The following is a 26,721-nucleotide window of genomic DNA, read 5'->3' on the forward strand; positions in this document are numbered from 1 at the left end:
AAAGAGATCATAGCAAAAATCAACAAAGCTAAATGCTAGTTCTTTGAGAAGATAAATAAAATAGACAAACAATTAGCCAGATTCATCAAGAAACAAAGGGAGAAGAATCAAATCAACAAAATTAGAAATGAAAATGAAGAAATCACAACAGACAACAGAGAAATACAAAGGATCATAAGAGACTACTATCAGCAACTATATGCCAATAAAATGGACAACTTGGAAGAAATGGACCAATTCTTAGAAAAGTATAACTTTCCAAAACCGAACCAGGAAGAAATAGAAAATCTTAACAGACCCATCACAAGCACAGAAATCAAAACTGTAATCAGAAATCTCCCAGCAAACCAAAGCCCAGGACCAGACGACTTCACAGCTGAATTCTACCAAAAATTCAGAGAAGAGCTAACACCTATCCTACTCAAACTCTTCCAGAAAATTGCAGAGGAAGGTAAACTTCCAAATTCATTCTATGAGGCCACCATCACCTTAATACTAAAACGAGACAAAGATGCCCCCCCCCCAAAGAAAACTACAGGCCAATATCACTGATGAACATAGATGCAAAAATCCTTAACAAAATTCTGGTAAACAGAATCTAACAACATTAAAAAGATCATACATCATGACCAAGTGGCCTTTATCCCAGGTATGCAAGGATTCTTTAATACCCACAAGTCAATCAATGTGATACACCACATTGACAAATTGAAAGATAAAAACCATATGATTATCTCAATAGATGCAGAGAAAGCCTGTGACAAAATTCAACATCCATGTATGATAAAAAACCCTCCAGAAAGCAGGAATATAAAGAACATACCTCAACATAATAAAAGCCATATATGATAAACCCACAGCAAGCATTATCCTCAGTTGTGAAAAATTGAAAGCATTTCCCCTAAAGTCAGAAATAAGACAAGGGTACCCACTCTCACCACTACTATTCAACATAGTTTTGGAAGTTTTAGCCATAGCAATCAAAGAAGAAAAAGAAATAAAAGGAATCCAGATTGGAAAAGAAGTAAAACTTTCACTGTTTGCAGATGACATGATCCTCTACATAGAAAACCCTAAAGACTCCACCAGAAAATTACTAGAGCTAATCAATGAATATAGTTAAGTTGTAGGATATAAAATAACACACAGAAATCCCTTGCATTCCTATACACTAACAATGAGAAAACAGAGAAAATAAGGAAACAATTCCATTCACCATTGCAACGAAAAGAAGAAAATACTTAGGAATAAATCTACCTAAAGAAACCAAGACCTATATATAGAACTATAAAACACTGATGAAAGAAATCAAAGAGGACACAAACAGATGGAGAAATATACCGTGTTCATGGATTGGAAGAATCAATATAGTGAAAATGAGTATACTACCCAAAGCAATCTATAGATCAATGCAATCCCTATCAAGCTACCAACAGTATTTTTCACAGAACTAGAACAAATAATTTCACAATTTGTATGGAAATACAAAAAACCTCGAATAACCAAAGCAATCTTGAGAAAGAAGAATGGGATGGGAGGAATCAACCTGCCTGACTTCATGTTATACTGCAAAGCTACAGTCATCAAGACAGTATGGTCCTGGCACAAAGACAGAAATATAGATCAATGGAATGAAATAGAAAGCCCAGAGATAAATCCATGCATCCCACCTTATCTTTGACAAAGGAGGCAAGACTATACAATGGAGAAAAGATTATCTCTTTGACAAGTGGTGCTGGGAAAACTGGTCAACCACTTGTAAAAGAATGAAACTAGAACACTTTCTAACACCATACACAAAAATAAACTCAAAATGGATTAAAGATCTAAATGTCAGACCAGAAACTATAAAACTCCTAGAGGAGAACATAGGCAAAACACTCTCCGACATAAACCACAGCAAGATCCTCTATGACCCACCTCCCAGAATATTGGAAATAAAAGCAAAACTAAACAAATGGGACCTAATGAAACTTAAAAGCTTTTGCACAACAAAGGAACCTATAAGCAAGGTGAAAAGACAGCCTTCAGAATGGGAGAAAATAATAGCAAACGAAGCAACTGACAAAGAATTAATCTCAAAAATATACAAGCAGTTCCTGCAGCTCAATTCCAGAAAAATAAGCAACCCAATCAAAAAGTGGGCCAAAGAACTAAACAGACATTTCTCCAAAGAAGACATACAGATGGCTAACAAGCACATGAAAAGATGCTTAACATCACTCATTATCAGAGAAATGCAAATCAAAACCACAATGAGGTACCAGCTCAGGCCAGTCAGAATGGCTGCTATCCAAAAGTCTACAAACAATAAATGCTGGAGAGGGTGTGAAGAAAAGGGAACCCTCTTACACTGTTTGTGGGGATGCAAACTAGTTATAGCCACTATGGAGAACAGTGTGGAGATTCCTTAAAAAAACTGGAAATAGAACTGCCAGCAATCCCACTGCTGGGCATACACACTGAGGAAACAAGAATTGAAAGAGACATGTGTACCCCAGTGTTCATCACAGCACTGTTTATAATAGCCGGGACATGGAAGCAACCTAGATGTCCATCAGCAGATGAATGGATAAGAAAGCTGTGGTACATATATACAATGGAGTATTACGCAGCCATTAAAAAGAATATATTTGAATCAGTTCTAATGAGGTGGATGAAATTGGAGCCTATTATACAGAATGAAGTTAGTCAGAAATAAAAACACCAATACAGTATACTAATGCATATATATGGAATTTAGAAAGATGGTAATGATCACCCTATATGTGAGACAGCAAAAGAGACACAGATTATAGAACAGAGTTTTGGACTCTGTGGGAGAAGGCGAGGGTGGGATGATTTGAGAGAATAGCACTGAAACATGTATATTATCATATGTGAAACAGATAACCAGTCCAGGTTCGATGCATGAGACAGGGTGCTCAGGGCTGGTGCACTGGAATGACCCAGAGGGATGGGATGGGGGGAAGGTGGGAGGCGGGGTTCAGGATGGGGAGCACATGTATATCCATGGCTGATTCATGTCAATGTATGGCAAAAACCACTACCATATTGTAAAGTGATTAGCCTCCAATTGAAATAAATTTAAAAAAAAAAACATGGAGTAAGTCTTTGTGATCTCAAATTTGGAAGTGGAACATTAAATATGACACCAAAATATGAGCAACAAAAGAAATAGATATTAAAAAAAAAGAAATAGATAAACTGGATGCCTTCAAAATTAAAGCCTTTCATGTATCAAAGGATACTATCTAGGATGTGAAAGGATCATCCATAGAATGGAAAAAATAATTACAAATTATATTTGCAAAAAAGAGCTTGTATTCAAAATATATAAGAATCCTTACAACTCAATAATAAGGCAAATAACTCATTAAAATGGACAAAGAATTAGTATAGATATTTATCCAAAGAAGATATATAAAGAGACAATAAGCACATAAGAAAATGTTTAACATCTTGCAAGCTAAAGCCACAATGCTGCTGCTGCTTCTGCTACGTCGCTTCAGTCATGTCTGACTCTATATGACCCCATAGATTGCAGCCCACCAGGTTCTGCTGTCCCTGGGATTCTCCAGGCAAGAACAGTGGACTGGGTTGCCATTTCCTTCTCCAATGTTTGAAAGTGAAAAGTGAAAGTGAAGTCACTCAGTTGTGTCCAACTCTTAGCGACCCCATGGACTGTAGCCTACCAGGCTTCTCCGTCCATGGGATTTTCTAGGCAAGAGTACTGGAGTGGGTTGCCATTGCCTGCACTGAAAGCCACAATGAGACCACTTCATACCCAGTCAGATTGGTATAATTTTAAAAAGTCAGATGGTAACAAGTGTTAGGATGAGGGGAAATCGAATCCTCACAGATTGCTAGTGGGAATGTAAAATGTTGCAACCACTTTTGAAAGAAGTCTTGTAGTTTCTCAAATAGTTAAACTTAATGTTGTCATGTGATTCCACTCCTCAATACACACTTAAATGACAATGTAATGTCCATATAAAATCTTACACAGGATTGTTTATAGTAGTATTATTTATAACAGCAAAAAATGGAAACTGCCCAATGTCCATTAACTGATGAATGGATAAATAAGTCCAGTATATCCACAAAATTGGATATAATTTGGCTATAATAGGGAATGAAATATTGATTCATGGTACAACATAGAAGAGCTTTAAAACAGTATGTTAAATAAAAGAAGTCAGCCACAAATGATCACATATGTGATTCCATTTATAGGAAATATCCAGAATAGGCAAATCTACAGAGACAGAGTAAACATTAATTATTGCCTGAGGTGGGCAGGGTGAGAGTGCTAGAACATATGGGGTATCTTTTTAAGTTGATAAGAAAATTGTAAAATTGACTATGGTGATGGTTGCATGTATCTGTGAATATACCAAAAACCATTGAATTATATACCATAAATGGGTAAATTGTATGATATATGAATTATATCTTAATAAAAGTATATATGTGACTTCCCTGGTAGTTCAGCTGGTAAAGAATCCGCCTGCAATGCAAGAGACCCTGGTTCAATTCCTGGGTCGGGAAGATCCCCTGGAGGAGGGTATGGCAACCCATTCTAGTATTCTTGCCTGGAGAATCCCCATGGACAGAGGAGCCTGGTGGGCTACAGTCCATGAGGTCACAAAGAGTCAGACCCGAATGAGCAACTAAGCACAATGCAGCAAAAGTATATATACCATATATATATTCTTATATATATTTACATAATATAAAATATGTTTATAAGTAGTTATATTTAACATGTAATGTATTTTTCATATATGTAAATATAGTCAAAGCTATGGTTTTTCCAGTAGTCATGTACAGATGTGAGAGTTGGACCATAAAGAAGGCTGAGTGTCAAAGAATTGATGCTTTCCAACTGTGGTGCTGGAGAAAACTCTTGAGAGTCCTTTGGACAGTCAGTCCTAAAGGAAATCAACCCTGAATATTCACTGGAAGGACTGATGCTGAAGCTGAAGCTCCAATGCTTTGGCTACCTGATGCAGAGTTGACTCATTAGTAAAGACCCTGATGCTGAGAAAGACTGAGGGCAAGAGGAAAAGGGAGTGACAGAGTATGAGATGGTGGGATGCCATCACTGATTCAATGGACGTGAATTTGAGCAAACTCCAGAAGATAGTGAACGACAGGAAAGCCTGGTATGCTGCAGTCCACTAGGACACAACTTAACAACTAAACAACAAACAATATATATTTTTATATTCTTTTATACATAAAAGAATATAAAATAATGCATTCAATTTGGCTTCCATATTAGATGGAGTTGGACAGCTCATCCTTCCAAGGGCAGACTCTTCCATAATGTGAAGGGCCCCCAGGGAAAGGACATCTACCACCTCCTACAACTCCTAGCTTCAAACAACCCTCAAGGGCAGAACACTGTCATCATCTAGTCCATAGAGCTTTACTGAGAAATTTTGATATTCTACATCTTGGTGTCAAATTTAGATAATTTAGATGCCCGTAGGGACAAGCTAGGTAGTAGAAATGTGGCTAAGGGCAAGGGAGCCCTGGGACATTTGGTGGACAGGGGAGCAGTTGGGAACTGCCACTCTGTGATGTACACAGACCTACAGCCCTGAGAACTCAACGAAGACTTCTGAAATTAAAATAGAACAAAACAGAACACATAGCCAGTACTAGGTCAAGCAACGAAAGCATGGCACTGGGCAAAATTTCTCCTGTGGATCATGGGTTCTTGATCTTTGGTCTACAAGAGATGAGCAGTAGCTGTAAGTAATGTCACTTTTTCCTTTTCCTGGCTGAGTTTTTCAACATTCTAAAGGTCTTGCAGTCTTAAAAGATCATCTTTCTTTCCCTTATTTGCCATCTCTGGTGCTGGTTGTGTGCTGGGCTGATGAATTAGTTAAGACCTCCATTTCAACCAGGAAAGCAGCCTGTGTCTGAGCCTCTGCCTTCAGCTTTCACTACTGGCTCACATTACCCATCTCGGGGTTTGCAGTGCGCAAAGGTGAAGTGGACAGACGCACTGGTTGCCATTTCTTGTACTTCCGTTGTGTCTGCAGAGAGCCTTGCTACCTGCAAACTCCCACTGGCTCCTCTCTGTTCCCAGCTGCAGCCCTCATTAGTGGTGAATTGATTGCTGGGGCTGCAGCACCCGGTCAATGGCAGACACCCCCTCCCTCCCTCCCCCTGGTGAGAGGTAAAAGACTGCAGTCCCAGTGGGGCACTTGCGCTTACTGTAAACCCATCCAGATGCCCCACCGTGTGTTTGCACACAGTCCCGACGTGTTCAGCCCCCTCACTATAGAACCTCCACAGTAACCATTTCAGCAAAAGTGCATTTTATGCGAGGCTGTGAAATGTGAGCTCTGAAGAGACATTTTGTAGTTATGGGAGAAAAGGACACCCCAAGTCTCACACATACAACACTTATTAATGGGTGAATACTTGGATTTTATATGAGTGTGGAATTCTGTTTCTAAATTCCCCTATTATCTAGAGATCAGCAGGATTAGTTTCACTGGCAAATAATGAGACAGAAAAGGCCCAATTAGAGTATTTAGTCCTTATATGGTACATTTCATCCAAGTGTTTCAAAGCCCTTTCTGTTAGTCATAAAATTTACCCCTCTGTCCTCCTCCCCCAATTATCTTGGAATCTAAGACAGACCTGCAGTTGAGACCAGAAACTTGTCCTTTCAGACGATTCTTGACACTTATCCTTGTCTCATTGCTTCTTTTCTGATTTCTGCAATCAGTTTCAGTGCAAATTTTCATTTGCTGCATGTCTAAGACCTATGAAGGAGTCGTTGTGTTATGCGATCGTTTGGTTTTTAAAGAGAGGTCACTGGTCTCAGGCATAAAATTCTTGAATTATGAAGCTGGAAAGGACCTTAGAGATCACTTGGTCTTATCTCCTTTGATGTCGATACTATTCAGAAGACACAGAGAGGGGTCACACAGCAAGGTAGTGGCTGAGACAGGACTAGAACTCTAGATCTGGAAATTGGGAGGTTTTTGCGGGGTTTGTTTTTGACAACCATTAACAGAAATTCAGAGATTATATCAGCAGATTCTAAACATGATGAATATGCAGTTTGAACATTATAATGGTGAAATACAAAGATATCAGCCAAACTCTGAATTTAGGTGATTGAATGGAAGACCACCCTCAATCTCCCTGCACCCCCTCCAACACACACATATAAAAGATAAACACAGCCCTCTAAGCATTCATTTCCTAAGTTAGTCATAATGGTGGTGATATCAGCAGACCGTGGGGAAAATTGAGCTGGGCAGCCCGAGTTGAGGGTGCTGTCTAGTTTTCTTCAAGGGAGAAAGGCTCTGTGTTTAGTGAACTCACATTGTCCAGCCATTGATTGGATAAACTTTGTCAGAAGGGCAGGAATAATTCACCAGGCCTTTCAGAAACTGGATAGAAATGTTGCACGAGATTGTTCTGCTCCTTTCATTCTGATTACATACTCTTCTATCAAGTGTCTGATTCCTACCTTGGTATTTTAGGCAACTGGGTTCTGGAAAGGTGGATCCCTCAAAAAGTAGGGATGACCTTTGTTAAAAAGAAAGCAAGAGAGTTCTATCTGTCATTATAAACTAATGCACTGGCTTTCTGATTTATACATTAATTTCTTATAAGTTTGGTTACTGTGAGCCATCCAGTTATCTCTGGATGAGCCATTCATCTTCAGACTGTGCAAAGATACAGAGATAGTACCATGATGATCCCCCCTCTCCATTCCCTCCACACCCCCCTCACTGAAAGCTGGAACTCTGAGACCCAGCTGGAGACAGCATCCTTGTGCCATTAGATATTGCTAAATCATAGCATAAGAATATGTGGATTTCAGCAGGGGTAAAAAAAACCATAGGAATATAGCATTTAATATAATATAGAGACAGTGGTTGTGGCAGGTTCATGCACATAGTGGGTGAAACAAGGGAGAGTCCTTTCCTACTACAGAGGAAGTGACCTTGAGCAGCACTCCAGGGAGCTTGGGTGTTGTGGGGTGCAAACAAGGAACAGTAACTGTGGTCTGGACATGTGGAGGGAAACAGGAGGTGAGAAAAGTTGACTGAAGTTCCTGCCAGAGGCCAGTAACATGCATGAATTACACAAGGTGAATGTTTGTCTGTGAGTTGAAGGACACTGAACTTGTATGTATAGGATGCCCTTTAAGAGATGGTTCAGAGGCAGCATTTAGGCTTTAAATGAGGATGATGGATGAGTGGGTTGTAGGATCCATGGGACACAGTGGTGGAAGTCAAGTAGTCAGAGGAGTCCCCACATGGGGCTTCAAAGCTGGCATATAGATCATGCACCTGAGCAAAAACCCTTCTAGTGAGCGTCAGTGTATGTTAAAGCCACAGGCAAAGAAGACAGTTTCAGCAAAGACACTGAGGAACAGCCACAGAAAGACAGTCCTGGAAGCGGGAATGAAAGACGCTATCTGAGGAAGAGTAGCAATGAGGGAAAATGCTGTGTTTTAAATATTTTGCAGTGTAATTCTCTTAGAAGTGAAGTTTTAATAATCCATATGAACTTATTATTCACAATTTTTCTGAAGGATGACAGGCAAAATGGTCTTCTCTGTTGTTAGGAGTGACAACAGAGCCCAATTATGCAGAGCTTCTGTTAATAATGGAGCAGAAGGTGCCTACTTTCCTGAGGCATGGCGAGCCAGCAGCCACTGTCACCTTTTCTGTCAAACAAAAGGAGAAATTCATCCATTCCTGCATCTGGTCCAGACAGCCACTCAACATCTACTGAACTGTGCACCAGGACTGGGTAAGTGCAGGGTAAAAAAAAAGCTTGATAAGATCCAGGCCTTGTTCTCCCAAAGCTTATAGTGAATGGAGGAGGCAGAAGAACAGGAAATTACATTTGTGTGAGAAGCTCAGCTGAAATGCAAGTGCATCTCTTCTCAGAGGGCACTCTCACCTCCCCACCCTTCAGTTGGAAGGTTGTCTCGGTTCCTTACTCTCTCCTTACCCTGGTTACAGACACTGTGTGGCTCAGTGTCCCATTTCCACTGAGCCAGTGTTCTTTCCTTCTCTGCAGAGCCAGGGGACATAACGAGAGGAGAGACTCTTTCATTCCCTGATCACTCTGTCCTGCTGATAGCATCAGACCCACGTGGACTGCTTTGCAAATAAAAAGTTCTCTCCTGAAAGTTAGGGCAGCCGTGGCAGAGTAGTAAATTCTGGCTCACTGGGACTGACTGTGCTGCCCAAGGCAGGCCTTCAAAAGGACACTTTACAGGGAGAATGTCTCACATGTGGCCTCCACTGTCTTCTGGGCTCCCGTCCCCATGGCATCCACGAAGATGGTCTATCTTTTCAGCTCTGGAAGATTTCAGGATATCTGTACTGTTGGTGTGGAGGTTTTATGAGGCTGTATCTAGGTGTGGTTCTTTTATTCCTCATCCTGGAAACTAACTGGACTCCTTTGACATGAGACTCATGAAGTTTCACTTGTATGTTATGTCTTTGATTGCTCAGAGGTTCATCCTCCTGGACTGGAAATCTGGGTTTCTTCTTGTGTCTTAGGGCTTGTTAACTACTTGGTCAGCTTTCTGAACTATTTCCCTGACTCCCAAATTTTCTGATGAAATGTTATAACTATGACACTGATCATTTTATTTCAAAGAATTCTTTATGGATTGCTGGTAGTTCTTTTATCATGGAAACATGATCTCATTTCATGGATACAGTTTTCTCTCACATCTCACAGAATGCCAGAGAAAGAGAGTTTGGTTCACTGAATTATTGCCAGTTCCTCTGGGGTCATTGTGTTTTTTCACCTGGCTCTTTCTTATTGATGTTTGTGATCTCCTCAGGTGTCTGATATTCCTTGGTTATCTGTTCATGGGAGATTGATAGGGTTGGTGTGCATGGGTGGAGAGTGTAGACTGGCAGGATTGAGCAGACAGGGAGCCAACCGGCATCTTGAGAACTCCTAAATGCTTGAATGTGGAAGTTTGGGCTGTACTATCCCAATGCTCACATTAGCTGCCATGGTTTTCCTGCCTGAATGCTTGAGCTTATGAAACTAACATCTGACATCTTCATTTTCCAGCACTCTGACATTTCCAGCCATCAGACCTGCTAGTGTTTTCAACTGTACATGTCCCCAGTACACTCTCTACCTCCCCAGCCCTGTTTCCTTCCCCAGGCTTCCTGTTTCTCATAGCTACACTGTCTTCCCAGTGTTAAAAGCCACAGAATAATATTGGAATGATCTTACCCTCCACACTTAGTCTGTTCCTGAGCCCTTGAAGATACCTCTGTCACTGTCCATCCTCCTCTTCCCTCGTCAGCCTCTCCAGTCAGATTGTCATTATTAATACATAATGGAAAAAATTACAAGTTTCCCTTTAGTCTCCAATCTCTCAATGTTGTATTGATATTCCCCAAATGTAGTTCTCCTTATATTATTCTGATGCTCAAAATTCTTTCCTCCAACACTTCTTTTTACTCATTACTACTGAATTCTTTAATCTGGTATTCAGGAGCCCTACCCACTTCTCCCATATTGCCCACCGGGGGCAGAAACATGCAGGTGGGCTCTGGGGGCAAAGGGACACAGTCAGGGCCTGCCGCTGATGCTTATGCGGCAAATCATTTGCCGTCTCTCAGCCACAGGTTTCTCAGCTATAACTTTGGAATAACGGAAGTACCTACTTTATGGATTATTGAGAAGACTTAATGAGATAATGCTAGTAAAAGAAGTAGTACATGACCCCGTGCATAATAGTAAATGCTATTTAAAAGTTATACTTATGATCACTCCTCTTGTTATTGTTATTATTGTTGAAACCAATATCTTTCAGCCAAATTGGTCTCCTCCGTGTTTCCTGAATGAAGCCCATCCCTCCCATTTCTGTGCTCTGGCTCAAGTGCCCTTTCTCTTCTCAACACTTTTAAAAATTGTGGTAAAATAGATGTAACATTAAATCAACCATTTTAAGTGTACCATTCAGTGACATTGAATGCATTCTCTTTATTGTGTAACCATCACCACCATCCATGCCCAAAACTGTTTCATCTTGCCTGACTAAACAAAAATTCACTTTCTCTACCCTCCAGCTCCGGCCAACCTCCATTCTACTTTCTGTCTCTATGAATTGTACTCTTCCAGGTACCTCAAATAAGTGGAACCATACAATATTTTACAATATTTTACCCTTTTGTATCTGGCTCATTTCAGTGAACATGATGTCTTTAAGGTTCATCCATGTTGTAGCCTGTATCAGAATTTCATTTCTTTTTTAGGCTGAATAATATTCTGTCATTCAGATCTATCAAAACCTCTATCCATTCATCCATCATTGGACACTTGGGTTGTTTCCACCTTTTGGTTGTGAATAATGCTGCTGTGAACATGGGAGTGCAAATTACCCTTTTTTGCCTCCACTTTCCCTTCTTTTGGGTATTTGCCAGAAGTGGAATTGATAGATCATGTTGTAAGTCTCTGTTTAACTTTTTGATGAATGGCCATACTGCTTTCCATAGTGGCCACATACACTGTCAATTTTAATTATCCTTTAAGGTCCACTTCCATTGCTTCCTCCTCTCTGAAGCTCTTCAGTTCCCTTTTTAGGTAGAACTCAGGTAGCACTGGGGTTGGGTCACGACTGTGCCACCGGGGAGGCACAGTCTACACCTTGGGTTATGGTGTGTGCTTGTAGATCGCCTTCCCTCAGCTCCTTCAAAGGCAGCTTGTTTTCAATGCTGCCTCAGTCAGAGCACCAGATGCTTGATACGGATTTTGTGAATGAATGAATGAAGTCATCACCAGCCTTGCTCTGAATTACCAGGAGATGACGACTCCCCTCAGGGGAGGGTGCAGGGGAAACTCCCCAGCCCAGAAGAGGTCAGCTCCCCAGATACTTTCCTACCTGAGTGAAGGTGGTGAGCCTCTCCTGCAGCATCCCCATAAAGCCAGCATCACGTCTTCGTGTTGCTTGCCTGGCTCGGTCTCCTCTAACACAGTAAGCAGCAGCCTGTGTTGCCAGTGTCTGTCAGATTTCCCTAATGAGGAAAACGGGTTGCCACCTGGGTCTGCAGAGACATTGCATTTAGATGCATTATATTTAAATTTGGTTTTCATTGAAAATTTATAGCCACCCACTTCTACTGTAATGTAATGAATAATTAGAAGCAATTACAAGGAAATTTAGCAAATTACTAAACCATCTAGGAGTAAAAATGAGTGTTTATGATATTTTTCCTTTGCTGCCTGGCAGTCCAAAGTGATATATGATGTGCATGCAGACTCCATGCACAGATAGCTTTCTATGCACCTAGCAGTTTTCCAGTAAGATCATAAAAATCAATGCATGGCAGTAGAGTCTTGTGACATTAAAGGGCCTGCTTAATAAATATTGGATGATGGCGGAGGGGGGAATGATGAATTTCAGCAGTAGAAACTTAACCACAAAAGGTTTTATGCTGGTGCATTAGAGATAGCTTTTTTAAAAAGTTTATTTTTCTATTTAAAAATGTACATTTTAATTAAAGAAGTTAAGGGTAAAAAAAACAGAAAATTGAGTGAAATTTCAAAAAGGCTGCCCAGACTCTGCACCCAGGGAAGATTATTCTTCCATTTTGGCATATTGACCTTATACTTCTTATGCATGTTTCCACATTTTTTATTGTCATAGTTTTTATCATATTGCACAAATACTTTACTGTTTTGATTTTAAAATTTAATAGAGTCACTTAAATATACCCTCATGTTGCTATATCCTCATGTTGCTTCTTCCTGGAGAAGGGAATGGCAATCCACTCCAGTATTCTTGCCCGGAGAATCCCACAGACAGAGGACCCTGGCAGGCTACAATCCATGGGGTTGCAAAGATTTGGACATGACTGAGCAATTAACACTACTACTACGTGTTGCTATGGGCAAGTCACATAGATAATGCATGATTATTTTACACTCCCTATGATCATAGTTTTAGCTTGCTTCCACTTTTAATGAACTATAAATAGCACTGCAGTGGACCTCATAGTACATATAGCTTTTATCTATATTTTAAAATTAGGATTCTAAGAAGAATGATTCCTGGGATATAGAGTTTTAGAAGTTCTCAGTTCTTCTTATCTGATTGCTTGCCTAAGGGCTAATACTTATTTGCTCCTGAACCCGCGATGTTGAGAATACCTGTTTTGTGGCACCAGCACAAGTATTAAGTAGCACTGTTAAAGCGTTTTGCTATTTTAAGAGGCAGTTTTTATTTCTTTGGTTGGAACTGAGGTTGGTTGAACTTGGAATCTGTTAAGTTCAGTAGCTGGGAAAAGAATCCATCTGATCTGGTTTATGGAGAAGATTTATTTCATTACATGCTGTGCAGAAGAAACAGGCCTGGGTCTGCCTTCCAATTTAAATCACATCTAGAACTCTAGTTGCAAGGGAGTCCTGTAAATGTGGTTTTGAGATTTCTAGTTTCTGTGGCACAGGGAGACCCACGAGAAGGAGGGCAGGATAGATGTTAGGTGCCAGTCTCCCACACCACCACAACACTGTAAAGTGTGTCTGGGGTATTTGTTAACCTGTTGCATTATGTCTTAAATGAATGGTCATTTCTTAACCCTTTTAGGCTATCTTGTAAAAGAAGCTACTAGCAACTAGAAAGACATGATGTCATTATTTCTAAGAAACTTATAGCCTTGCCCTTAGTAAAACTGAAGGCCAGGAGAAAGTGAGAAAGGCCAAGAGATGACCCCATTGGCTCCCAAACTGCAGGGGCGTCCAAAGGTTGAAAATGGGCTTCTTTGCACATATATCAGTATTAAGCAAATTAAGAAACTTTTATCCAAAGAGATAAAATTTTTATCTGTATTAATGACAGCACAGTCATTCAAATATTATGTTCTTTCCCTAATAATAATTGGACTTTATGCATTTATTAACTTCTAATGCAACTTGTTTTCTCATTAAATAGGCTATGACCATTTAAACTTAAATCAGTAATAATCGGACTCCATCATGCCCTCAGCTTACTTCCTGGGGCTGCATGGCTCCAGAGATGACTGTTCACACAGAAAGTAATCTAAATGGCAGCCCATGGAGTTGTGCTCTAATGCTGAGACCCTGTCAGCTCCCCAGTTCACTAGAGGGTTGGTTTTACTTTTACTCCTTACTATGCTTTTCAGAAAGATGCTAATACCTAGGGCAGTTACAGGATTTTATGGGCAACTGGACCCTTAGAAAGCCTAGGATAGACTTTTTAAGAGCTAGATTAAACTCAGGAGACATCACCCAAGGCCACCCAAGTTTCCCTTTCTAGTTAGGCCTTTTTGTCCTTTGAATTAGCAGTCAAGATTGAACAATTTTGCCCATGGATAATAGGGTTTTATTTTTAGGTATGGCTTTTGAAAGGCTGACTAAATCTAAAGTAGTTGGATTAATTTAAGAAAGTGGGAACAAATCAATTGCAAAGGCAAAACTTTAACAGTTTCCTTTCAAAATCCCTCTCCAAAGTTTTTGATTTGGGAATTAACTCCAAACCCATGACTTTTTGGGAATTGCTCCATATTGCCTTGCATACCTAGAAGGAGAATTCTGAGCTCTGACCTCTTCTCTCCAACGGTTCTGGTCTAACATCATTCAGATGTGAATTGACAATTCCTATCCAATGTCTGCTAAAAAGAAATTGTGTGACCTCTATGGGTGGATGGATGAAGAGCCATCCTAATTCCTTATGGAAGGGACTTCAAATTCTGTTGTAAGAAGACAGAAGGCTATCAGATTTTTAATTATCATTTCTAGTTTTCCCGTAGCCAAGAGTTGAGCCATAAGGACAATTTGGGTTTAGGTAAGGGATGGTAGAAGAGAGAGACAGAGGAAGAGAAAGACAGAGTAGGGGAGGGAGGAAAAGACAAGATATGAAATTTAAAGAAATTTCACTTGTGAGAAGAGAAATAACCCTCTATCCAGGCAATGCTGTGTCAGTTGATTAGTTGACTTATACCAAGAAGATATAAATACCAGTAGGAGGAAATTCCTTTTTTTTTTTTTAGAGTACTGTTGGTGGTTTTGGAACAGCTACAATCTATAATTACCATATATTCTGTGTTTTCCAGAACAGTCTGGATTTTAAATAATTGCTTTCATTATCCCCATAAAACATCAAAAATATTCTGGAAATGCAAATATTTTGACAAATGCCTAACTGAATGAATCACATCATTGAGCATTACAAATGTGTGAATTCATTCTGTTGGTTCTGAGCATGATTCAAAGACCTCAAACAGAAAGCCCAGGGTCACTGATTAGCAGCTTCTGGACTGTAGAGAAGTCATCTGCAATGGACTCTAACACTGAAAAAGAGTCTCTTAAAATGTAAATTAATTATTCAGAGACTTGTCAAGAGATGTTTCAGGGAAAATAAGGAAAATGGTTGCTGAATGAATAAGGTTCTTCTTATGAGTATGAAAATATGCTAGCAACTTCACCAGAAGATGAATAACTATGATGAATGTAAATACTATACTAATTGTTATTTGCCTTTTGCTTATATATAATACATTTTCACTTAAATTTTCCACTTTCAATAAGATAATTTCTTTAATATATAACTGATTGGTTATATCTTTATAAGCTTTTTCACATAAATAAGTAGTAAGGGATAAATGTAAGAAATAAGAAATATGTATAAATAAATAAATAACAAATCACAGAAACTTCTCTAGTGAGGAAGGCAAGTTAAAAGCAGGAATTTGGGAGCTAACTGGATTAGGAATCAAAGCCAGTTTCTGCCGCTTGCTAGAGGTATGGTAAGTTAATCTCTCTAAGACTTTGGTCCCTTATTTTAAAAATAGAGGAAATAAATATCTCATAAGTTTATTGTGCTTGGGATTAAATGGCTGTAGAGGGTTTTACCCAGAGTAAGCATTCAGTAAATTATAGCTACTCTGAAGAATACTAATATTGAAATGTGAACAAAAGTCTTTGAGAGTCAGCGTGTTTACCCTTTGCCTTTCTTTCTCCTATGTGGCTAGCTGTGCGCTAATTGGCTCAGGATCTATTAGCCTGAGCCTCTCAGGCCAGAGTGGAGCAGAGCCCCCTGCTGTTGGGAGATGAACATGTGGAATGAGTAAGAAATAACATTCTGTTTGAAGTCTCTGAAACGCGGGGGTGTTTGTTACTGCAGCCTAAGCAGCTTCTCCTGACGGATGCAAGATGGAACCCAGAGGCTTCCACTGCTAGCCTGTCTAGGACCCAGGGGGAGATAGGTGATGAGGACAACGCCCTGGACACGGGGCATTAGTGACTGTGACTAAAGGGAGGAAATGGTCACTTCAGCTGTGAGCATTAGACAGTGTATGGAACCTTGTATGCTAAAGACATTGAAACAAGGAAAATACTACTAGCTGGAGACAGTATTGAATATACTGGCCCGGTTCCAGGAAAGTCTCAAGGGAGGTTAAAGTGGTCTGGAGACCTCCCGCATGTTTTAATAGCCGCCATCTCTTTTACCTGTCAAAATTGACAGGATGGAAATATCATGTTAATGTCTGCAGAGGGAGGACCGTAGGCTGGGTGACTGTGGCTTAAGGCTCCCTGCCCAGCGGTGGGACGCACCACCCAATGCCTCCTAGAGGAACCTGCCTCTCCCCTTTACCATGTCTGTCTCTCAGATTCACCCAGGGGTCTTCCAAAGAGAGTCTGATGTCTGTGTCTGGATTCCTGGAAAAATATGCTGTCTACCAGGATGTATTTTCAGACACAAAAAGTGATTACTTTGTGTTCCCACCAGGTGGGTACACTTCATTGCTAAACTTGAAATTGACATCATTTGCAAATAAAAAGGCATGAATATATGGGAGAGCTTCTTCAGGCCCTTTGCCTCTCTTTCTAGCTTCCTGTATCCTCTGTTAAGAAGAAAGATCCAGCACTCCAGGGTGTTCTGCTTCTGATAGAATGTGGTGTCCTCGTCAGTCCCAGCAGATGAGTCAGTTATCTGCTCCTGCAGCCTAGGCCTTTGTAGATGGAAACCCTGGGGTGCTGGCATTTCACCACATCCAAGAAGTGGATGAGTAATAAACAACCTTCCATACACTGAATTACCGATCTCCTGATGCAACCCTGGACAGAACGCCATCATCTAAATAGTTAATGCTCTGATTCATTGTTTTCCCAGTTCTCTTCCACAGAACCCAAGTTCTAGAAGATGTACCTGGGTACCCTGCTGCAAAGAGATTCAAGATCAAAGCCTCTGGGGTTATGTTATATTTTACATTTCCCTTTAGTGGTTTCAACAGCTTGTTATCATATTAAAGGCTCTGACAGGTCCTCAAATGAAAAATCTCTTTGATTCAAATAGGTGTAACTAGGTTGGAACTTAGCTATGTTTTTCTCAAATTTGTTTGAATTTGACCATAAGCCATTTTTAGTACAGCAAAGTGATTAACATCCTGAGAAACAATGACTCTTGCCACTGACTTAAGAGTTACTGCCCTAATTTATTCCTCATGACTTGGGGCAACACAACCTCTGGTCTTGTCCAAAGATATAAATTTGTGAGGCTAGAGATGAAATTCATAGGCCGTGTTCAATCCAGGTTGTTTGTATGAAGTCCCCCAGGGAGACAGCCCTTTCCAGCTGGGAAACCTCCAAGACAGGCAAAGGTGATTGTGAATTTCCAGGGTTCATTGGGCATTACCAACTGCTGCTTCAACATCTAAAAAAAATATTTTACTCTGTATGTTCCAGTAACTGATCATCTCAAACTCAGTAAGGATTTCACCCAAATTAGTCCCAACCAAGGCTTTCTGGTGTTAAATACACTGTGGTAGATAGAATAATGCTTTCCCTTCCCCACCACCGCCAAGATGGCCACATTCTATTCCCTGGTATCTGTGAATATGTTACCTTACATGGCGAAGGGACTTTGTTGATGTGGTTAAATTAAGAATCTTGAGATGGGGAGATGTCCTGGGTGTGCCCATTGTAATCACATGGGTCCTTCCAAGAGGAAGACAGAGGGTCAAAGATAGAAAAAGGAGCTGTAACAAGGGGGACAGAGGCTGAGGTGATACATTTTGAAGAAAGAGGAAGGGGCCATTAGCCAAGAGCGATGAATTTTTTTTTATTGGAGGATAATTGTTTTGCAGTGTTGTGTTGGTTTTGCCTTACAACATCACACATCAGCCATATCTATATAACTATGTAACTATATAACTATATATATATATATATATACATCCCCCTTCCTCTGGTGCCTCCCTCCTGCCTCCCAAGGGCAATACATTTTTAAGAAAGTAGAAGGGGCTGTTAGCCAAGAGGCACAGGCAGCCTCTAGCAATTTGAAAAGACAAGAATAAACCTTCTTCCCTAGAGCTTCCAGGAGGAATGCAACACTGTCTGTGCCTTGATTTTAGCTTGATAAGACTTATTTTGGACTTCTGACCTCCAGAGCTGTACATTTACATTGTTTCAAGCTACTAAGTTTATGGTGATTTGTTACAGCAACAGTAGGAAACTGATATAATACCTTGATTTTGTCCTATCTCTAACTGGCCCAGAACCACAGAATCCAGCCCAGAGCACTCCACTCTAAAAGGAGACTATTCTGAGTTAAGAGGAGCCGTCCCCTTACATCATAGCTTTTCTGCCTACTTCCTGGAAGCCAGAGGCCCTATGGGAGGCATCACCCGATAAGAGAGTAAGAGTTATCAGTTGCTGTATGGCTGCTTCTAGGCATAGAGGGACTGCCTAAAAGGGAGTGCTCAGACCCCCAGAAGCAAGGGCAGTTGAGACAGACTAAGGAGCACAAGTCTAAGACTAAGGTCACAGACTAAGGAAACCAGGAACTGTGCACAGAACAGACATTGTTGGACACTGTCTTTTCACGAGTTTGGTATTGTCTTCTGCTGTACTCCATGCAGCCAGTATCCTGAACAAGTCCCCCATCCTGGAAACTTGAGTCCATGTCAAGAGGCTGTCCCATTCTAGGAATCCACGTGACCAAAGGAAGTTCTGACCATGCATCTTGGACATAGCAAACAGAGGCACTAGGCAAGAGCAAATAAGAGAAGCACTATCTACGCATATGGCACCTGAGATTTAGGATCACTCAGAGGCAGCCCTAGGAGGCCCAGCATGCTGGGATGGCTTGTCCTTTAGAATCTGTCTCTCTGTAGGTAACATCATGAAAATGATCATTTCCATGCCCTGCACAGGATCTCCATCTCCATCAGCTCTGCTCCTTTTAAGAAAAGACCTTCTACCTTCCTGGTTTTCCAAGTCACTTCTTGTATTCTTAATGTTTGTTTGGGGTGGGAGGAGTAGAGAGCATTGTTTGCTTTTCATTTCATCTCTTGATGGTCATCCTGGTTTTAGAAGATGCTTCCAAAGACTTACCTCATGAGGCTTGCCTAGCCACCTGCTTTTCCCCACAGATTATGGCCCTATGGAGTTTACCAACCAGGTCCCAGAGTCACAGCTTTCCTGCAGTGACTCCTAAGACAGCGTGGTTAATTCACTCAGAAGGACAGGTGTGGTAACCCATCTCTCCCTTCATAGGGGAACCTAGTGGTTTCAGAGTCCTCTTCTAGGTAGATCTGAGGACACCCAAAACCTGGTTCGCCAGAACCAGGATCTCAGAAGAGGCACTTAGTATTGGATAGAGAGAATCAACCAGTTATTAGCAATTCCTCAAACATTTGTGCTTATTTGATCACATCTAACGTGGGTTCTCTGGCCAACAGTACAGACCCTCCCTCCCTGAGGCCTCTGGTATTGCAATGGGAGATTCCTAGGCAGCTGCTCCAGGTACCTGGATTCCAGCCCAGGATTCTCCAGCCCTTGCTCCTTCCCTGCCCTGGGTCTTCTCTCATTTGACCTCTTGGGCCTCAGTTTCACTTTCTGTTTAATCCCCTCCTGGACCTCTTGAATATGCAACTTTTGGTTTTTCTGCTCGTCAACTGACAAGGCAAGAAGCATTTACTTCTTCCTATTCATGGGCTCCACTAAAACTGGGCAGGGACATTCCCTGCCCCACCTGCCAGGGGAGGGAGCTAAGACAGGGATGGCAGTTAAGGGTTTAGTAGTGTTAGGAAAATCATTGAAACTGGAAGCCTAATGGGGTTCCATGGTCTGAATGTATGTTCTCCCTCCCACCCTCCACCAATGTGTATGTTTAAATCCTAACCTCCAAGGTGGTGGGAAAATGGAAGTGAGGCCTTCAGGAGGTGATTAGTTAATGAGGGCAGAACCTTCGTGAGTGGGATTAGTGCTCTCATAAGAGAGGCTCCAGAGACATCTTTTGCCCCCCTCCACCATGTGGGGACATAACAAGAAGTTGCCAGTCTGCAGCCCAGATCCTCAGCTGATCCATGCTGGCACCCTGATCTTGCACTTCACTCTCCAGAACAGTGAGGAATAGATTTTTGTTGTTTATAAGCTGCCCAGAGTGTGGTATTTTATCATAACAGCCCAAACAGACAAAGACACTGGGTGAGAAGGAAAAAGTTAGAAATGTGGTTTCACTGGGTAAAAAGCAATAATAATTGCAGCATTCATGAAAATGTTTATCATCTATATTTAAAAGCATAAAATGATTATGTATATTGGTAAATATGTATTATATTAGCATATTGTCACTTTTGATTTCCCCAATTAACCCTCCATGAATTTATTCAACCTTCTTAATTTATTGCTCATGTAGCAAGGTCATAATGTGTCCCACCTAGAAAATTAATGGGTATATTCCTTGACCTTATGAGCTATCAGTTCTATGCCTTGACATTGAGCCTGGAGATGTAGGGCAGAGGTAGTTTGGTGGTTTCTCAGCCCAAGGTTGAGTAAACAGATGTCCCGGAGTTGATCTTCCCCAGAATAATTGCATACAATGAGCACAAATGTTTAATTAATCAGGAATCTTGTGCTTATTATCTTTTCACTGGGTTTTCACTGATAATGACCCAGAGGAAAATTCTTTTCCTTTGTGTGAATGATATTTTATTTAAGGGTTTTCATTTCATCATCTGATTTCCTCCCCTTTTCTAGTGAGGGAGAAAGACCCTGAATGAATGAATACATGTGCCACCAACAAAAGACAGGCACACCCAGGCTGGGGCCTGTGGGGCGGCCTCAGTGTAGCTGGATGCGGGGGCATGTTCACCGCGCGAGTCAACCTCAAAACTATGCTGAAGTCAGAATAATTTAACATTTTATATTCAGTTGATGCAAACTTCCTTTCCCCAAATCAAAGTTGGGAGAAAGAAAAGGGAGTTAAGGAGAGGTTTGACGCATAAGAAAATGCGAAGACAGTTGTGTATGAAATGAGGTTTGAGTTTTCAGAACTGAAGGTTTGCAGTCCAGGCCGGCTCACTAATGAAGGACTTGCTCCTCTAACCTGGTGCACAACACAAAACATTAATCAGGACATTGTTTGCATTAAAGGGCTGCGTTTTCCAGTGGGTAATCATCAGGGAAATCCAGTCAAGGGCAAACAAGGACGAACAAGGACGGCAGCCCTGATTAATTAAACATCTGCACTGGGGCTAAAAGCAAGACTTACCCTGTTGGTTGTACAAGAGCTATTGCTATTAATGCCACCCGTGGAACTGGGAGATGTTGTTTGCTAAAATCTACTCTGTACAGAAGGCTCAGTGTTCAGGGCATATCAAGTTAAGTCCTGTTTTGGCTTCTCCCTGTGGCACAGGTGGAAGGGATTGTGGGCAGGGTAATGGTGTACATACCCTTTCTCTTCAAGGAGAAAGCATTTGAGCTAGCCATGAAGCACAGGGGCAAAGTTGGAAATGTGGATTTGGGAGAAGACTACCCTGGGAGGGGCACTCCGGGGAAGGGGACTAGTGTGAGCAGAGGCAGGATGTCTGGAATGGTGCAGAGCATGTCTTTAAAACTATCCAGTCTGGTCTGGAGGCCAGGAGCCATAAGTGTGGGAATCTGTATTGCAAAGTAAGGCCAAATAGAGCCTGAGGAGCTTAAGGTTTGTTCTGAAAGTCATGGGAGCTCTTGGAAATTGCTTGGCCAAGGGCTGGCATGGCCAGAATGGTGTTTCTAGAAGATGACTTAGAGAAGTGGGCAGGGAAGAATGGATGACTGGGTAGGAGAGAGACCGAGACAGGAGGGACCTGTTAGGATTATGTCCAATTACAGGTCCTATTCCAAAGATAAGGGTTTTCACAGATAGAGTCTAAGGCAAACAAAATTCCAGACATCCCTATTTGCCATGTTCTCAGACTAAAAATGATTTGTTGTTTATTTGAAATCCAAATGTTTTTTTCTGGCTTTATTAAGATATAATTGACATATAACCTTGTGTAGTTCTATGATTGGATACATTTATAACAAAACAATTTTACCACCATAGTATTAGCTTCCACCTCCATCTGGTTGTGTAGTTACCATTAATTTTTGGTAAGAGAACACTTAAGATCCACTCTCAGCACCATTCAAGTATATAATGCAGTATGTTGTATTATTATATATAATTATCATGCTGTACATTATATCCCCCTATTTGCTAATCTTGTAACTGGATGTTTATATCCGAGGGCCAATATCTCCCCATTTACCCCCCTCCCCCAGCCCCTTGGTGGTCCGCCTCCCATATGTTTATTTGTGAAATCCAGCAGCCCCAGCCACTGTCAGTGACCTGGTGTGGCAGCTCTGAGTATGTATCTTTCAGATCTGCAGCGGCAGGGAGTCACTCATCGGCCAAGGGCTCAGCTCCTGTACTCTGAAAGCTGCTGCAGTTGTGCTGAAGTCATGCTTCCCATGGTATGCTCCCAGCCAATGACTTAGTTTGGCAGGGATGTCAAAACACCGGACTCCTCTGATGGTGACTTTGGCTCCAGGACCTCCCGAAGGCCGTGCTACACTGCAGTCCAGAGTGCTTGCACCCAACCTTCCTTTTATCTCTCTCCTTTTCAAGGGGTCAGACCCTTGGTCAACTCTCCCATCCCCTTCTGGCCCCTTCCACACGTTCTCTCATAGATCTTTGCACTAGTAAAGCTTTGCACATCTAATCTCAACCTGACATCTGCTCCTTGTAGGTTATACCTGTCTTGGTATTCAGTTCAGTTCAGTTCAGTTGCTCAGTCATGTCTGACCCTTTGCGACCCCATGAATCACAGCACACCAGGCCTCCCTGTCCATCACCAACTCCTGGAGTTTACTCAAACTCATGTCCATCGAGTTGGTGATGCCATCCAGCCATCTCATCCTCTGTCGTCCCCTTCTCCTCCTGCCCCCAATCCCTCCCAGCATCAGGGTCTTTTCCAATGAGTCAACTCTTCACATGAGGTGGCCAAAGTATTGGAGTTTCAGCTTTAGCATCAGTCCTTCCAATGAACACCCAGGACTGATCTCCTTTAGGGATGGACTGGTTGGATCTCCTTGCAGTCCACGGGACTCTCAAGAGTCTTCTCCAACACCATAGTTCAAAAGCATCAATTTTTCGGCACTCAGCTTTCTTCACTGTCCAACTCTCACATCCATACATGACCACTGGGAAAACCATAGCCTTGACTAGATGGACCTTTGTAGGCAAAGTAATGTCTCTGCTTTTTAATATGCTGTCTAGGTTGGTCATAACTTTCCTTCCAAGCAGTAAGCGTCTTTTAATTTCATGGCTGCAGTCACCATCTGCAATATACTCAGTGACAAACAGAAGTTGTGGGCTAGGAAACAGAAGCTGGCTAGGAAAAGTTCAAGGTTTGTAGTTGCAGAACATGAACCAGTGAAGATTACAAGACAGCGGGTGGCAAAGGCGAAGAGAGGATTTGAAGGGGAAAATTTTCTGGTATGGGTTAGTTTTACTTAGCTCTAATGAAGACTGCATAGTGAAAATTACACAGAATGCATTTTACACTGCCTGTATTCATAACCACAGATTCTTCTTTTGATCTTGGGTCCCATTCAGGCACCTATGCTGCTGATGCTCAGTTCTGGTTGAAGAATCTTATTTTATAGGACCTGGATCAAGGGTGATAAACTGATTCTGTTTCCAAAGGATCTCTGATAAATTGGTGGTAACTTTGGAGGGATGTGCTATGAGGGGCTCTGCAGTCATGTCTGGGCTCAGGGGAAAGAGCACTGGGGTTGATTAGTGTGGTCTGTTATGGTTGAGGGAGTTGGGGAAGCAGGATGAGTGCTATGCCTTTGTCAGTCCTGCCCACGTTGGTGGGTTCCTATAAGTCACATCCTGTGCCTGAAAGAAGGCTGTTGGGGTCATCTGGGAAAGAAGCAAGAGGGCCTGAAATAGAGATGAGGCATCCAGGATTGGAGAGGAAAAGATAGGAAAAGATTTATGAAGCTAGAACAGGAAAGACTTGGGGAGCAAGCACAAAGGAAAAGAGATGGAAGAATCAGATTAGATTCTAGGGTTTCAGGGACTGGAGAGGTGTGTGTATGTATGTTTGTTTCATCAGACAATAAGTTCCTTGACAATTGAGACTAGTCATGTAAGTTACTTTATGGATGCCTCATAGTAGTAGACTCATCAACATGATCAGTATGACTTTCTGTAGCCATTTTACTGTGTGTGTTTTTATATGGATGGAATGTTTGGATGACTGGATCCATTCCATTCCATTAAATTTATTCAGTTGCATTCATCCAAATGCACAGATTCTAATTTAGATATATAAAATTTTGAAAAAATGTACATATATATATGGTAATTTCATCTGTTCCAAAGTCACGTCAGGAAAAGCAAGTTTAGAGTCCACTATGCATGTGTGCATGCTAAGTTGCTTCAGTAGTGTCCAATTCTATGTGACCCTGTGAACTGTAGCTTGCCAGGCTCGTCTGTCCATGGAATTCTTCAGGCAAAAATACTGGAGCGGGTGGCCATGCCCTCCTCCAGGACATCTTCTCCCCTGAGGGATCAAACCTGTGCCTCTTATGTCTCCTGCAGTGGCAGGTGAATTCTCTACCACAGGTGGCACCTGGGAAGCTCGGAGTCTACTATAGACAGGTATTATTTGATTTCTCCTTACTGAAAATTGCGTGTATTTTGAAAGTGAGTTTAGATTATGAATATGGACAACACTTGATATTCAAGAGCAGCAATTTGCATGGTTAAGGACAAAAGAACAATTGTCTGGCCCTGCCTCACATGGGAAGCCCCATGCCTGGTCAGGCACGCACCCACAGGGAGCGGAGACGGTGACAGGGCTCTGGGTTCATCACCACAGAAGTCAGAGGACTGACTCACTTCCCTTCCTGAGATGCCAACCGTGGTTTGTGGTGGTGCCTCACCGCACTGGCCAGACCCTTGCCTCTCCTATTCCATGTGACCTTGTCCCCAGGTGCCAGCTCTTGGCCTTCTATCTTAGGGACGCATACATTTTTTTCAAGAGGGTGGAGGGAAAATCAACATCAAGATGAATGACCTTTAAAGCAGGGAAAGAATGAAAATACTGGAAACTTCTGCCCATGTTTCAACTTTCAGGGACATAAGAGTACACTAGAGACAAGGATGGAACCAAGTCTAGTTTTGAGGCCAGAACCTTGAGTCGAAGAGATCATTTAGAGAACTCGCCTTAGTGTAACATGTCTGTGAGAGTAGTTGCTGAAATCTGCCCACTTTCTCCCTCTTTTTTTTTTTTTTTAAATGGTGGTGGAGGCTTAGCTTTAAAATGAATTTAACTTTAAGAGAATTCATTTTAAAAACAGCTTCCTCAGCCTGCTTTTATAAAAGTAATTTCTCCCAACTGGAACACACTCACATATGTTCCACATATGTGGTCATTCCATGGTACAACATGCTCCTTCTGAATCCCACACAAAAGTAAATTACTAATCTAATTTTAAGTAGCATGGGAAATTTCTAGTGAAGAGCTAATTCAGTAGTTCACACCAGAAAAGCTTTTACAAATGTCCAGGACAAATATAATAGTAAGTGTTAGGGTGTACCTCCCCAGACTGGCATACCCAGTCTGCATGGTATATGTCGGTGAAAATCTAGCCTAGCTCTATTCACAGTGTTTATTGGGATATGCTGAATTACTTGAATCTGTAATACATTGATGTCTGTCTAAAATACTCAAGTTGTTCTTTGCCAGAGAGCTGCTCTCTCAACTGGATCTGTACGGGGCTTCGGGGAAATGGGATGGCCAGTTAAGTTAATCACAGGTGTGAATTCCTTATGGTCCCCCAGAGGACAACCCATAGAATGTGTTTCTCAGCTGCAGGAGGTACCCTGAATTCTAATAGGTAACCACTTCCTGAGGGGCGGGTACAATCCCTGGCTGGCAAACAGGACCATTTTTGTAGCGGCTCAATTAGGTGAAACATGTTTAGGTGGAATAGATGCCATGACTGTGATCATGCCCTCAACCCCTGGGTTGGGTGAGGATGTGGCAACTCGTAAGAGCTGGGCTAGAGAGGCAGCCCAGAGACCCGGGTGGGGGACTCAGCATGCCCTTGGTCAGCTCGCGTGGCTTCCTCTCCAGCAGGGGGAGCTTGGCCAAGGCCGCTCAGTTCACAAGATGGCGCCAAACGGGCCCCCAGAGAAACATTATCAAAGGCTTTTTTGTCTCAGAATGCATCAGGGCAGAGGAAGGGAATGTTATACATGGCATGCATGGATGGGCTTTCAACCCACCCAAGTCCAAACCTCATTTTCTCTCTGGGAGAGAGGAAGGTGGCAGGAGAAGAAGCCAAAAGCCCAGGACGTTGCCAACATTCAAGTGGGAAGGGCCCTCCTCTGGAATGAGCACACTG

Source organism: Cervus canadensis, chromosome 14 (assembly GCF_019320065.1).
Source record: "Cervus canadensis isolate Bull #8, Minnesota chromosome 14, ASM1932006v1, whole genome shotgun sequence".
Lineage (NCBI taxonomy): Eukaryota > Metazoa > Chordata > Mammalia > Artiodactyla > Cervidae > Cervus > Cervus canadensis.